The sequence below is a fragment of the Chiloscyllium plagiosum genome, chromosome 30 (genome assembly GCF_004010195.1).
Source record: "Chiloscyllium plagiosum isolate BGI_BamShark_2017 chromosome 30, ASM401019v2, whole genome shotgun sequence".
Lineage (NCBI taxonomy): Eukaryota > Metazoa > Chordata > Chondrichthyes > Orectolobiformes > Hemiscylliidae > Chiloscyllium > Chiloscyllium plagiosum.
Genome location: NC_057739.1, coordinates 21,190,639 through 21,207,150, shown reverse-complemented (window position 1 = coordinate 21,207,150; position 16,512 = coordinate 21,190,639). Strand labels below are relative to the sequence as shown.

At 40.2% G+C, this 16,512-nt stretch overlaps 1 long non-coding RNA gene across 1 annotated transcript in view; it reads left to right on the top strand.

Moving 5' to 3' along the window:
* LOC122564794 overlaps positions 1 to 16,512 on the top strand; it is a 38,458-nt gene that overhangs the window by 6,586 nt on the left and 15,360 nt on the right. The window contains exon 2 of the long non-coding RNA XR_006316002.1: positions 8,704 to 8,752. This is a non-coding gene — a long non-coding RNA (uncharacterized LOC122564794). The remainder of the gene's footprint in view (positions 1 to 8,703; positions 8,753 to 16,512) is intronic.

The following is a 16,512-nucleotide window of genomic DNA, read 5'->3' as shown; positions in this document are numbered from 1 at the left end:
GAGACCGCATCGTGAGCAACGGATACAATAAATGATATTGGTGGATGTGCAGGTAAAACTTTGATGGATGTGGAAAGCTCCTTTGGGGCCTTGGATGGAGGTGAGGGAGGAGGTGTGGGCACAGGTTTTACAGTTCCTGCGGTGGCAGGGGAAGGTGCCAGGATGGGAGGGTGGGTTGTAGGGGGTCGTGGACCTGACCAGGTTGTCACGAAGTGAACGGTCTTTGCGGAAGGCGGAAAGGTGTGGGGAGGGAAATATATCCCTGGTGGTGGTGTCTGTTTGGAGGTGGCGGAAATGTCGGCGGATGGTTTGGTTTATGCGAAGGTTGGTAGGGTGGAAGGTGTGCACCAGGGGCGTTCTGTCCTTGTTGCGGTTGGAGGGGTTGGGTCTGAGGGCGGAGGTGCGGGATGTGGACGAGATGTGTTGGAGGGCATCTTTAACCACGTGGGAAGGGAAATTGCGGTCTCTAAAGAAGGAGGCCATCTGGTGTGTTCTGTGGTGGAACTGGTCCTCCTGGGAGCAGATATGGTGGAGGCGGAGGAATTGGGAATACGGGATGGCATTTTTGCAAGAGGTAGGGTGGGACTATCTCCTTTTCCACCTATCCACTCCACCCTCTCCTCCTGACCTATCACCTTCATCCCCTCCCCACTCACCTATTGTACTCTATGCTACTTTCTCCCCATCCCCACCCTCCCCGAGCTTATCTCTCCATGCTTCAGGCTCTCTGCCTTTATTCCTGATGAAGGGATTTTGCCCGAAACGTCAATTTCGCTGCTCCTTGGATGCTGCCTGAACTGCTGTGCTCTTCCAGCACCACTAATCCAGAATTCACTTGTTACCTGCCTGTTCCTGACGATGGACCAGACCTGAAGTACTTATCCTAAGGCATGTGACTGCCTCCTGGAACACATTGAAGCCAATTATAATACTGCACCATGTAACATGCCTTGATACTGATGTGGTGCACCTTAATGGAAACAAAAAAAATCATTAAAAACATGACTCTGTTGAAGAGTTATGTTTTGATGAATTCTACATTTTACTGGGGTTGTTATGTATCCTATGAGAATCGACTGCCACTTCTGCTCAATAAAACCACAACAAGTTTATGTCAAGGAGGTCTCATTTTTCAGCAGGTAGGAGTGGAACTTGGCATAAGGAGACTAGGTGTTATAGAGTGAAATGCAAAGCTGTGGGCATTTATCTGTCTCCTGGCCACTTTTGAAGTAGCTAGTTCCAGGGTTAGATGATGAGGAGCTTAATGATTTATGGGCTGACAGTGGTAGGTGGTCCAGTAGATGACTAAAGGTCAATTGGTTGATTTGACTGGAATTTTCCAGCTGGCATGTGAGTACACCACTGAGACCAAACCCTCCACACAATTGTCAGGGTGGTCAACATCCCCAAACAACACTGTTTCCTCATTGCAGCTGCAGGCTATTCCTCAGAGGAGTTTCACACCACATCATGTGCCAGTACAAGCATAATGGGCCAAATGATCTCCCCCTGGGCCATACCTCTTCTGTGATTCAATGGCTCTATGACAAAGATAGCTGGGAGAAAGTGAGGACTGCAGATGCTGGACATCAGAGTCGAAAAGTGTGGTGTCGGAAAAGCACAGCTGGTCAGGCAGCATCTGAGGAGGAGGAGAGTTGAAGTTTCGAGCATAAGCTTTTCACGATGATGGCTGCCAGATTTTGCCTCTTGAGTTTTCTAGAGTTTCAAAATTTGTCCCTCTTGAAGCGAGTTTCATTCGTGCCCCACACACCTTGGCAGCTCCTACCATCAGCACTGGAGCTGCTAATCTTTCAGATGCTGGTGGGCTTCCAGTTGACTTGTCTCCTGAGCCTCTCTGCCATCCTGAATTGGAGAGAGATTTGCACCATATCTTCTTGAAAAATGTAAATAGTGTCAGTCGCATACCACCTTCTGCTTCAGCCTTGTCAGAATTACTGAACATTCATATTCCACTCACATTTACAAATGTAATTAACCATGGATAATGAACTGATTATCTGTTTTTCTGTGTTGTTGATCGAAGGTAAGGAATAACTTCCCTACACTTTTTTAAAACAGTAAATGAGAACTTGAAACATAGTAATATGGAACTTCAATTTAAATTCACATAAAAAATGACAGCACCTCCAATGGTGAATTCCCTTTGTATTGTTCCAGAGTCACAGCCTTGACTTTTGTGCTGCTCAGGGACTAAAATTAGGCATGAACACAGAACCATTAGATTCAAAGATGAGGGTGTCACTCACTGAGCCACAGCAGACACCCTTTGTGGTCAGGACACAAAAATGCTCTCTACATCGGAGTCCTGACTGAGAAACAAGACAGCAACCCAGGATCTCTAAGTCTCAAAGCTGAATGTCATGCTATCAGAATCACTTCATTCAGTCACTCAAATATTTTATGGAAAACAAAACGATGTTTGAGTGCAAGTAGGAAAGAGCTGCAAAGTAGAAATGATGGGTTGAAGAGTAGGAATTGTTTGCTTTGGGACCTATTGAAGATACTTCAGATGTAGGATCAACAAAATACTTAAGTGAGAGACTGAAGCTAGTAGGAAATGTGAAAGTAACTTTAGTCATAGTGAGACAACAATAGTAACTCTTTGGACGAAAAATGAGAGAAAATGCAGGATTTGCTTTGCATATTCCTTTAGGATTTGGGAATTACTAGTAAAATCGTCATTCATTTCCCATCCTTAGTTTTCTTTTGAGAAGATGATGAGGGTCCCTTGTTTTGAATCAATAGTCAAGAATATACTTCCATAATCTAGGGGGACAAAGGAGACACAAATAAGGGACAGACCAGGATTAGGGGAGACAGTGGGGCACTAATAATGTGACTCAACTAACATAATAGGGGTCAGTGTAACCTTAATAAGGCGTGGGTTCAAATCCAGCTTCTGGTGGATTTAAATTTAATCAATCAAATCTGGAATTGCATGCATACAGTAGTAATGGTAACCATGGAAGTGTTATTGATGGTTACTACCCAATGAAATCTGACATCCTTATCTGCTCTGGCCAACATGCAATGTGGTTGACTCTTAATTACCCTCTGAAATAGTTTAACATGATGTTAAACGAGATGAAAGGATAATTAGGGATTGGCAACATATGTGGCCTCACCTACAATGCCCACATCTCATGAATAAATAAAGTAATAAATAAAATGTCAGTTAGGGAATTTCAGGATTTTGACATAATGACAATGATGGATATGGCGAACAGAATCGTTTGTGACTTTGCGGAGGATCAGGAAATATTGGTCTTCCTATACATTTTATTGCTTTTGTCCTTCTGAGATGATCTGAAGTTGAGAAGTCACCATTTCCCCACTGTTTAATGTACTAAGAAAACAATGATATTCTAAAATTTAACTCCAAATGCTGATCAATAATTTAATATGTGAGCGCATGAGGTCCATTTTATCCTTTCTGGACGTTTTTGTTTGTAATACTGATGGTGAACATGACGAATCTGAAGCAGAAATATAAAAAGATATTCCATTACACTTGTCCTATAGAAGTCAGATTATCTAATAAGGGTCTAGAATCTAGAGTCTAGATCCTGAGCAATTACTGTGACCTGCAGTAAAGAACATGATTATTAGAAGCTCTTTGCACCAAATTGGGAATATAGCAAAGATAGCCAATGCCATCTTTTACCTTGACGGGGCAACTTGTAAGGTATTTTTGTTCTTTCTCCTGCCCTATCCAGAACACACACCCTCAGGCTGGAAATAACACTCACTGGAACTCTGCACAGCCTGAATGTTCGACCAATTTTGAATCTGTCACATCACCACAGGTCTTCTGCCTTCAAAGTACTGAGGGACAAGGGAATAGAACAGTAGATTTACTGTGATTTCTTGCCATCTAATTTAATGAGATCAGACACAAGAGTCTCAAGCATTTAAACAGTTCTACATTTCTATAACACTGATTGAATTGGGTGGCACAGTGGCTCAGTGGTTAGCACTGCTGTCTCACAGCACTAGGGTTCTGGGTTTGATTCTAGCCTTGGGTGACTGTGTGTGTGCGTAGAGTTTGCACATTCTATTTGTGCCCATGTGAGTTTCCTCCCACCGCCCAAAGATGTGCAGGTTAGGTGGGTTGCCCATTCTAAATTACCCATAGTGTGCAGGCTAGGTGGATTAGCCACGAGAAATGCAGGGTTAAAGGAGGTGGGTGGAGTGCTTTTCAGAGGGTTGGTGTGGGACTCGATGGGCTGAATGGCCTGTTTCCACACTGAGGAATTCTATGATTTGTAACACAAATTGATTCTGAAATCTGCTAAACCTCATATCACATGACTAACTAGAGAAGAAGCACAAATTGTTCCACTTTTGTTTTCCTGTTCCTGGCTTGAGGTTCAGAAATTATGTCACTGAAAAGGATGATTTATTTTCTCACCACATCTGCAACCACCCAAAATTGACGAAAATGTAACAAAACAATGTTAAGAAGCCCACAATTGGTGTTCGATTTTGAAACAACTTTCAGTTCTCATTATAACTCACAACTGATATATTCTGCCAAAGTCAGAATTACTGGCAAGGGGAGCTGTCTTTGTTTATCAATTTTACATTTTTTTAAATTTTCAATTGTTTCTCCTAACAGGAATGGTTATCCCTGGAGTGGAATTCCAAAAGTGCCTATTTCCTTTGGTACTGCTATTTGGTGACCTTGCTTTTTAATTGTCAGTTTAGATTTAAAGTTTCAACAAATTCATTTCGCTGTGGAAAGCATTGCAGTTCAGATGGCTCCTAACAAACCTGATGGCCATAAACAAGTTTTCTCAATGATCATAACAATGGGGAATCAATAGGCTTGCCTCACATTTTAATAGGTTCATTTTATTTATTCTACCAAAAATTTATAAAGCTGACTTAGATCTTTGGTTGATACAGTTACAAATGATGAATTCATATTAAGTAAGCCTAGTTTCAAATCTATATACAATGTAATGGAGCTTTTGTTTTGGAAATTATGAAAATTACAGCTTTGAAGGCAAAGTCATGGCAAAATTGTTGGCATAATGTTTAATTCCATTCGTAAAATCCTTCAGTTTTATAGTTCCAAAATGGTAACGTATCGTAATCTTGAAGGGAGTTATCACTTTTGTGGGATATGCTTTTGATGCAGAAATAGATTGCTGTGTTGTTAGTTAATTGTGTTTTTAATTTGGTGTCAGGAAGCATGATGCTCTGTGCACTGCACTGATCCAGCAGCAGAGTCTTACCCATTCAGCTGGTGGGATTCTGAAATGGTACCTCTTTCAATACAAGATATAGGAAATACAGGTTATATGGATAGTCTCAAAGCACCCATTTCACACTCCTTGAAATAAATACTGCTGTTAATAGCCTGTTGAAACAAATTTGGCTTTGGTTGGCTATTTTATCCACAGAAAACACTGAAGTAGAAAGAGAGACATTATGCAGGAGGTTGAGAAGTAACCTTATAGAGGTTTATAAAATAAGGAGGGATATAAATAAGGTGAATGGCACATGTTCTTTCCCTAGGATGGTGGATTTCAAGACCAGAGCGATGTATTTTTAAGGCAAGAGGAGAAAAGCATGAGGGACAACTTTTTTTACACAGTGAGTGGTTTCCATGTGGTATGAACTTCCAGAGCAAGTGATGGATATGGGTACAGTTACAATGTTAAAAAGACATTTCGAGAAGTACGCAAATAGGAAATGTTTGAAGGAATATGGGCCAAACATAGGCAGGTGGGAATAGTTTACTTTGGGATTATGGGCGGCATGGACTGGTTGGACCGAGGGGCTGTTTCCATGCTGTATGACTTTATGACTCTATATACTGAATATAACAAATAGTCTCTCTGATACGAGAATGATTGATGCTGACTGTTAACAACAAAAAGAATCTTATTTCCCAATCACAACTCTCACCTTGATGAGCACAGAATTTCAGAATATATACAAACTACTGCCTTTCTATTCAATAATGAAACCAATTCAAGTTGCTTAGTTCAGAAAGTTCTACCCTTATATGTAAACAATACTCCAATGTGCAATTATGCTGATGGATTCCTTTTGACAGCATTGTAAGGTTTGGTCCCTTTAAAAATGAACTGGGTCATGCACGAGTGATAATAGAAAGCAGCTGTTTGGAGCATACAATTACTCCATAAATATATTGGTTAATAGATGAAAAAATACCAGAGGTGATTTGATGATGGAAAACAAAACTCTGTGTGTAGTGACAGCTTTGAACAGGTTAATTAGAAAATTACCCCATAATGTTTTTGAGATTTGGAGGTGCCGGTGTTGGACTGGGGTGTACAAAGTTAAAAATCACAAAGCGCCAGATTATAGTCCAACAGGTTTATTTGGAAGCACTAGCTTTCAGAGCATTGCTCCTTTATCAAGTGGCTGTAAGGGTCTTGTGGTATAGTAATAGTGTCTGTACCTTTGAGCCAAATGGCCAAGGTTCAAGTCCCACCCCCTCCAGAGCTATGTGATTGCATCCCTGGACAGGTCAATTAAAAAGTTTGTCAAGTTTTGAGGTTTTTGTGGCAGAATGGTTCAAAGCCAGATGTCTGTAATAATATCCCAGAACTGGCTGACTAGAAAAATACCTACTCCATAAAGCTTTGAGGGCTTGTGGTCCAGTGGTGGTGTTCCTACCTTTGAACCAGGAGATCTACGTTCAAGATCTACCTGCTTCAGAGGTGTGTAATAACATCTCTGAACAAGATGATTAGAAAATATCTACTCTCGGGGACCCCTGCAGCAATACCTGAAAACTAAGATGATTGCCATTCAATGAATTAAGTTTTCCCCAGTAAGGGGATTGGTCAGAAATGTGGGAGAGCAGACTGGAGTTTGTGTAGAGTTGTGAAATTTGTATGTACAATTATGAAAATGTACTGACTCCTGCTTTGGGAGATGGATGGCTAGCTGAGCTGGCTGGTTAGCAATGCCAACAGCATGGATTCAATTCCTGCACCAGCTGATGTTATCATGAAGAACTCTCTATCTCCCATCCTCTGAGGCATGGTGACTCTCAGATTGAACCACCACCAGTCATCTCTCTCTTTAATGATAGAGCAACCTTATGGTCTGGTAAGACTATGGTGACTCTACCTTTAGATGGATGGTGAGCAATGTAATACTGTTGAATTTTAAAAACATCTTTCAGTTTGAGTTGTCCAATGGGACAATTTCTCTTCCACTAAAGAGTTACATTCATATAGCACTTTTCATGACCGCCAGATGTGCAAACACAATTGTAATGTAGGAACAAACAGCATCCAATATGCATGGAACAAACTTCAACAAACAGCAACATAATAATCTATTTCACGAGAAATATCAATTTTAAATCAACAAGACAAATGATCCACTTCTTAAATAAGAACTTAAATTTAAGAGGAGATACTCAACTTTGCATACAGCACAGACTCTGAAAGCTGAGCAAGAGGCGCAAACACTTGATTTATACTGGCAGTCCTATTCCTACCTTCACGGTTCAATTGATGACAAATGTACAGCAGAGTCTGGAGCTGAGGAAGTAATTCATAGTGTCATAGAATCACCCAGAATACAAATAGACACCAGCCCAATTATGTCTTTCCAACCAACAAACACCAAACTACACTAATCACATTTACCTGTGTTTGGTCTGTAGCCTACTATACCCTGACATTTTAAGTACTCATCTAGATGCTTCTTAAAAGTTCCATTATACCTGCCTCTACTACCCTCTAGGACAGCACATTCCACATTTCTACCTCCCTTGGTGGAAAAAGTCAAATTCAGAAATCCTCTAAACAACTTGCTCCTCACCTTATACTTATGCCCTCTGGTCTGAGACATGTCTGCTATGGGGAGGAAATTCTCATCTATGGTCCATGCCTCTCATAATTTTGTATGCCTCAATCAGATTTTCCCCCATCCCAGCCTCCTCTGCTCCATGAAAAACAAACCCAGCCTGTATAGCGTCTCCTTATAACTGAGAGAGTTCATCCCAAGCAACATCCTGGTGACTCTCCTCACCATCTCCAGTGCAATCTTCCAATAATTTAGCAACCAGAACTGCACACAATCTTCCATCTGTGGCCTAAGCAATGTTTTATACAGTTGTAACTCCTATATTCTAAACCTCAGTTCATGAAGGCAAGTGTAATTGATAGTATATCCCTTGTACATTTGTCCTTTAAGGTGCATTGCATTGCATGGAAGTGTACTTATTTATTTTTAACTGCACAATAGATAACACTCTGGTCTTGTCAATACATATTCTTCACCCAAAATTACATCGATTCATCAACAAATTATTGTTTGTGGGACCTTGGTCTTTGCAATAATTGAAACTATAATTAAAAGCATTCTATTTGGGAATCTTGTGACCCAGTGGTAGTGTCCTCACCCCTGAGCAAGGAGGCCTGGGTTCAAGTTCCACCTGCTCTCTACACAACTGCTTAAGGTGTATAGTAACCACTTTAAACAGATTGGTTAGGAAAATATCTCACAGTACTTCATTAGCTATAAAGCTTGGGAGATGTTATGTGAATGCAGATTCCTTTTTATCTTTCGTAACAATTTTAAATCCACACATATCTCTGTAAACATTTAGTAAATGGTTTTGAGATTGCCTTCCCTTTCTCTGGACTTCTTCGTCTATTAATTTTTTTTTCTTGTTTCTCTCCAAAGGACTCAAGCAATGCTGCTCCCTCAATAGAAAGAGCACCAAAAGTTCCAGGTGTGTATGAACAATGAAAGTGTAGATTTGTAAATTAATGATAATTGCCACCAATAAAGATGAAGTGAAAATTAGTAAATGGTGTAATTCAAGAACAGTAATAACTTCAGGTCCTCTTTTGGTGCAGTGGTAATGACCCTGCCCCTTAACCAAAAGGTCTGGGTTCAAATGCCACCTGCTCCTGAGGTTTGTAATAGTATCTCTGAGCAGTTTGATTAGAAAAATAGTTTAAGTGAAGAAATTTGAAGTGACTTCAAGACTAAGTTGTTTACTTCACTAACATACAGCATTCAATTGCACCTCAGCTTCAAGAACTGAAGGCACGTGGTATTTATTTTGAAGCAGTGAGATAAAGGGTCTGAGGCCTGTATATTTATCTGAAGAATTATGGACTCCACCAATGCAATTTCTTGAAATATCTGCTGGAATGTCAAATTTTCATATCCTTAGTACCAGGGCTTCCTGGAAGTCAGACTGGGCAAGCCCAGATTGAGAGTGGAGGATACAGGGTGTAGAGGCATACTGAATGGAAGGCCGATCTCGCTCACCAGCTCTGGATTGATAGCCCTCAATCCTCAGCTCCCCTTACACACTCTCCATTCCCCATCCATGCCAGCCCTTGTCATATCTTGACCACCAAGACCTCATACCCTCCATGTCAATCTAGGTTGCAGTAGTCACCGCCCATAGTACTTTAGAACCCCATGCCAATTTAGCGCCAGCTCATACAGACCCATCACTGGCATGAACTGCCCTTTGTCCTTACATCTTCCATTGCTAACTCACCCAGTATTGACTATGGGCAGACCTCAGGACCCGTGCAGAGACCCTTACAGAGATGAGATAGAATAAACTTTAATATCTTGCACAGACTTTGCTATAATAAAAAAAATAACTTTTATCTTCATAAAACCTTTACATTTAGATCCTTTAAGTTATATAATGTCTTATAGCAGCAATTATTTAATTCAAGTTCATAATCCCTCTTAGCAACATGTATTAGAATTTATAGTCCCACTCCAAAACGTCTATGATCACTTTGTAAGTGGCAATCAAAATGTGGAATGGCTGACATCCTATTGCAATGATAAATGACTTTGAATTCAGTCATGTAGCACTGATCCAGTAATGAAAACCCTATGTCAACAGATAGGGTAAAAAACAAGCAATGAATAGACAAAGATTTAAAGAACTGGATTTTAAATGTCCTGAGAGTTTGAAAATTCTGTTTGAATGGTGTTGTTTACAGGTCCTTTTCATGCTTTGGACAATTTCCTTCGACAAGCCCTCTTGATCGTTCACTTTGACATGTCTATTGCGGTTTTTGATGAGCTGGAAGGTCATGGATTTATGCAGTTTTTACACATATTCATGATTTTTATAACTCCAAAGGGCACCTTATCTCTCAAAGGCCAGATTGACTCTCCTGAGTCTGTTATGGTATCAAGTCCAGAGATGCTTATCTGAAAAAATTAATCATATCAAATCTGCTCCTACCAGGTCTAACTTGAGCACTTTGTACTTCAGAAACCCAGGTCACAAAAATCAGAAATGGCTGGAGGCAGATGGTACTTTGTGTGCGCGGCCACCTCCGCAAAATGCACATATATGAAACCTTAACCCACTCCATTCCCACCTCCATGAAAATGATAGGTGATGTGTTTCAGTGGGTGGGACTTGTCATTTTAAGGCACTTCTGCTATTTTCATCAAAACTCCAGACTTGAGAGTTTGTAACAGTCTCCATCAGAAGGATAAAAATAGAATGAGCAGCAGTAGCAAAGATTTGCTATTCCTTCCATGGAACCTGCATGATCTGCAAGGGAGTAAACAATGATTATATAGCAGTGTGTCATTTCTAATAACGCCAAGAAGATAAAATTTCCAAACTTCTACAAAGATGGTTAGCCAAGAAAATCTTACAGTGATCACTTTTAATCTTTCATCTTACAATATTAGATCAGTTGTTAATTTTAAATCTGGGATAGATAATCTTTTTTATTAAGCAAGGGTGTTGAGGGATATTAGCCAAAGTTTTATATATTGAGGTAAGCCACAGATCTGCCATGATCTCAGTAAGTGCCGGAACAGGCTCAAGGAGTTGGATGCTGTACTTTTGTTCCTAAGTTGCTGTGGTATTGTGTTATTTTGCATTACAAATAGCCAGAAATATGCTCTATTACTTGCGAGGTCAATTGGGCATCAGGAGTCTCCTGAACTCTGGGTCCCACGTTTTATTTCCTTAACTGCTAAAATTTTGAAACAAGCAAAGCTCACATTGACTAGCTTTCTTAGCTCAAAGAAGATGAATCTATTTAAATTCTCCAAGAAGAAGATTTGAAGTGATATGATGTTGTGGTTCTGTTCGCCGAGCTGGAAGTTTTTGTTGCAAACGTTTCGTCCCCTGGCTAGGCGACATCATCAGTGCTTGGGAGCCTCCTGCGAAGCGCTTCTTTGATGTTTCCTCCGGTGTTTATAGTGGTCTGTCCCTGCCGCTTCCGGTTGTCAGTTTCAGCTGTCCACTGTAGTGGTTGGTATATTGGGTCCAGGTCGATGTGTTTGTTGATGGAGTTTGTGGATGAATGCCATGCCTCTAGGAATTCCCTGGCTGTTCTCTGTCTGGCTTGCCCTATGATAGTAGTGTTGTCCCAGTCGAATTCATGTTGCTTGTTGTCTGCATGTGTGGCTACTAAGGATAGCTGGTCGGCAGACAACCAGCAACATGAATTCGACTGGGACAACACTACTATCATAGGGCAAGCCAGACAGAGCACAGCCAGGGAATTCCTAGAGGCATGGCATTCATCCACAAATTCCATCAACAAACACATCGACCTGGACCCAATATACCAACCATTACAGCGGACAGCTGAAACTGACAACCGGAAGCGGAGGGACAGGCCACTATAAACACCGGAGGAAACATCAAAGAAGCGCTTCGCAGGAGGCTCCCAAGCACTGATGATGTCGCCTAGCCAGGGGATGAAACGTTTGCAACAAAAACTTCCAGCTCGGCGAACAGAACCACAACAACGAGCACCCGAGCTACAAATCTTCGCAAAAACTTTGAGCGATATGATCATGAGAAAGGAATAGATATGTCAGAAGAAATAATTCATGAGAATGTCTGCAATAATTTGTGAAATATGTGGCAATGATGGTGATGGAATTATTGTTGATGAATTGTTTGACCGCTGGAATTATTTTTAATCTTTATGTTTTTCTGCATGAACAAATCATTTTTCTTGCTTTGCTTAAACTACTCTATTACTGTGAAGGCTTCACAGATTGAATATTGGGGCTTTTTATCTTTCACCGCTGCTGCAGATTGCATAATTAGCACTTATGTCTTAAGGAATTAGACAATAATAAAAATGTCCCATCAGGCTTTTCTGTTCCAGTGGACATTAGATATGTGAAAACTGGCAATAGCAGAAAGATACAAGAAAGAACTGATCACAAAGGACCAACAGAAGTCACAAGTTTAAATTATGTTAGGCTATTAATTTGCACACAGCACAGTTACTATTATAGCTATAAGGCTATTAATAAAATTGAAGTAGTTTATTACAATAATATTGGTCTTTATTTCAGTGTCAATGTGAAGGAGCTAAGAGCTTTAAGGACTGACAGATTAAGAAGAAATGAGATTCGCTGGTCCAGCTGATTATAAATTTTAATTGTGAGAGAGATAATGTTAAAAAATATTTTGCATTTAAATAGCAGCTTTGATAACTATAAGATATTGAAAATTGCATTGCAAAATATTTTGTGAGGACCTCTGTTATAATGTAAGAAATGTAGCATTCAATTAGTGCTGAGTCAGCTCCCGTAACCATAAATGTGATAGTAATGTAATCATCAGTTTTAGTGATGTTGTTTGAAAATATCACTCGAACTCAATATACTTGCTTTCATTTCCAATGAAGGAAACCAAACTGCATATAACAAAACGTTTGCAGCTGATAAACTCGATTAGTGCTTGACCACATTTTAATTCATTCACTGCATAGGGGTGATAAGGCCAGCATTTATTGCCGATTATTAGTTGGCCTTTCATTAGTACAGCTGAAGGGCTAATTGTCAGAATTTTTGAGAGAGCAGTTAAGAACCAAATTTCTGTGAACCCAGAGTCACATATAGGCCAGACGTGGTTAAGATGGCTAATTCCCCTCCTGAAGTGGACGAAAGTGAAGCAGCTTGGTTTGAACAGTCATCCAGGAGTGCAGTACTATCATGTTCACAATTACAGATTATAGCTTATTTTAAGATTTAGCTAATTAACAAAATTTAAATTTCCTTGCCTTTAATGGTGGCATTTGAGCTCCTATCTCCAGCTCATCGGCTAGACCTCAGGATTATATCCTAAGGATAGAGCAAAAGACAATCTTTTAATTCATTGTCTGTAAAACACTACTTGCCTTTGCTTCTCTGGACAATGATAACATCAGGGAAGCAAGATAAACACCTAAAGAGGGAAAGCAAAAGAAAGTCATATTGATAGGGTTACAGAAAGTGTAAGTAGGAGGTTCACTTAGAACATAAATGCTGGTGGAGACAAATTTAGCTAAATGTCCTGCTTCTGAGTTGTAGAGTCTATATTTAACTTTACAAACATTTTTCATTTTTAAATTTTATTCATAAACATTTGTGTTGTTAGTACTATTGCATCTAGCACAGCCAGAATAATCCAATCTAATAGGAACACTATAGCAATATGCACAATAAAACTTCACCAAATCAGTGACAAGAAACACCTCAGGATCAACTGCAGAATAATATGCCTTACTGAACACTCTAATCCAATTTACCTGATTTTCCACAAGCTATATGGTCCTTTATTGACAATTAGCACTAGGCAGAGCTTTTGTATTGTAGACCCATGCTCACTAGATGCTGGACTGGGATTGTACAAAACCATTGCATATAGGAGTGTTCCTGTCAGCAGAGACAGAAGATTCATCTTATCAACTTGGACCGGAGGTCAACAATCAAAGTCTAATGTAGTGCACAATTTATTTCCCACAAATACATTCCAAAGTGTTTGAATACATTTCCAATTGATTTGTTGATCTAAAGTGCAAATTAAATTTTGTGAGCATTACATTTCAGATTCCTGAATGCAGTGTTTTAGCAGGAAAGGGGAGATGGTTGCATAATGGTTTTGTAACTTGACAAATAATCCAAATAATGGGCTAATTCTCCAGAGTCATGGGTTCAAATCCTACCAGGACAGGTGGTGAAATTTGAATTCAACAAATAAATCTGGAATTAAAGTTCAATAAAAGAAATGAAACCAGACAGAACACATAGCATCAACCAATGCACCAGAAGCAACAATGGCACACAGTCCTATCAATCCTATAAAGGCCTCTTTAATAACACTTGGAAGCTTGACCCAAAAGTGTGAGATCTGTCTCAGCTTATTTAAGCAACATCCTGAAACAATCATTGTCACAGTATCATACCTTACACATCATGTTCCAAACAACAGCATACCATCCTGGGTATGTCCCACCCCACCAACAGATTAGAGCTACCAGAGGTTGTGGCAGACTGGGGAATAGTTGCCCTTTAAGTCTACAACAACCAGTCTGGACCCCATGGAATGTCATAGATTCAGGTCAAACATGAACAAAGAAGCCTCCTGCTGAATACCATCCCACCTCACAGACTCAACTGATGAATTGGTGCTCCTCTGTGTTGAAGACCACTTAGAGGAAGCACTGAGGGTGGCAAGGACCCAGATGCATTCTGGGTGAGGGTCTTCAATGTCCATAATCAAGAATGGCTCAGTAGCATCACTATTGAAGAAACCAGCCAATGTTCTAAAAGGCATAGCCGTGGGACATGCCCTGTGGCAGTTGTTGAGGGAAAGAACTCAACAGGGACAAATGTATATTACCTTATCGTCACTAACTTACTTGTTGCAGATGATATTGCGAGAAGTGGTGACCGCATAGTCTTTGCGAAGTCCCACCATTACACCGAGGACAGCCTTCCCTGTATTATGTACACTATCACCATGCTATATGAGATAGATTTCAAACAGATCTAGAAACTCAAGTTTGGATATCCATACGTTGCTGTGCATTACAACAGCAGTCGAATTGTATTCAAATGCAATGGCCTGGTGTATCTCCCATTTGACCATTACCAATGTGTGAGGGTATCAGCCTCGGTTCATTAAAAAAATGTTTTAAAAAGTTTGTTTAAAAAGAGTGCAAGAGGGCATGCCAGGAACAGCATCAAGCATGCCTAAAAAAAAGGTGTCAACCTGGTGAAGTGACAATACAGGACATGGCAAACATCAGCAGCAAATAAAAAAAAAGCATTTACTGATCCTTCAGTCAACCAATCAGATCAAAGTTGCCATATTCTAAATGGATGCAGTATTCTAAAAGTGGCCTAACCAATGTCCTGTACATCCCAACTCCTAAATTCGATGCACTGACCAATAAAGGTAAGCAAGACAAATGCCTTCTTCACCACCCTATCTACCTTTGACTCTACTTTTAACGAACTATGCACCTGCACCCCTTTGTTTGACAACACTTCCCAGAGCTCTATAATTAACTATATAAGTCCTGCCTTGATTTGCCTTACCAAAATGCATCTCCTCACATTTAGCTAAATTAGACTCCATCAACTATTCCTCAATCCATTGGCCAATCAGTTGTACTCTGAGATAACCTTCTTCAATGTCCACTACACCACCAATTTTGGTGTCATCTGCAAACTTACTAACCATACCGCCAAAGTCACATTCAGATTATTTATAAAAGTGATGAAAAGCAGTGGACCCAGTACCGTTCCTTGAAGCACAGTCTGATCACAGTCTGAAAAATAACCTCCACCATCACCTTCTGTCTCCTACTTTAAAGCCAATTTTGTATCTAAATAGCTAGCTCCCCCGGATTCCATGTGATCTACCCTTTCTAACCAGTCTACCATGCAGAACCTTGTTGAACACCTTGCTGATGTCAATAAGGAGAATGTCTACTGCTCTGCCCTGTCACTTCTTCAAAACCTTAATCAAATTAGTGAGATGCGATTTCCAAGCACAAAGCCATATCGATACTTCCTAATCCATCCTTGACTTTCTAAATGTATGTAAATCCTATCCCTCAGAATCCCCTCCAACAACTTACCCACCACTGACATCAGGCTCACTGGTCTATTGTTCCCTAGTTTTTCCCTACCCACCTTTCTTAATTAATGGCACCACAATAGCCAATCTCCAGTCTTCTGTGGTTATCAATCATATAAATATCTCAGTAAGAGGCCCAGCAATCTCTCTCCTAGCTTCCCCCAGAGTTCCAGGATACTAGTTCTTTATCCACCTTTATGCATGTCAACTTGTCCAGAACCTCCTTTTCCATAAATGAACACTTGTCAAGTTATCACTATTTATTTCTTCAAGTTCTCTAGCTTCCATATCCTTTTCCATCATAAATATTGATGTGAAATGCTCATTTAATATCACCCCCATCTCCTGCCGTTCCATACATAGACAGCATTGTTGATCTTTACTCCTGTACTCCTACTGCCAATGTTCTGTACAGCCGCAACATGACATCCTAACTCCTGTACTCGATGCACTGACCAATAAAGGCAAGCATTCCAAACACCTCCTTCACTATCCCATCTATCTGTGACTCCACTTTTAAGGAACTATGAATCTGCACTCCAAGGTCTCTTTGTTCAGCAACACTCCCCAAGACCTTACTATTAAGTGTATAAGTCCTGCTCTGATTTGTT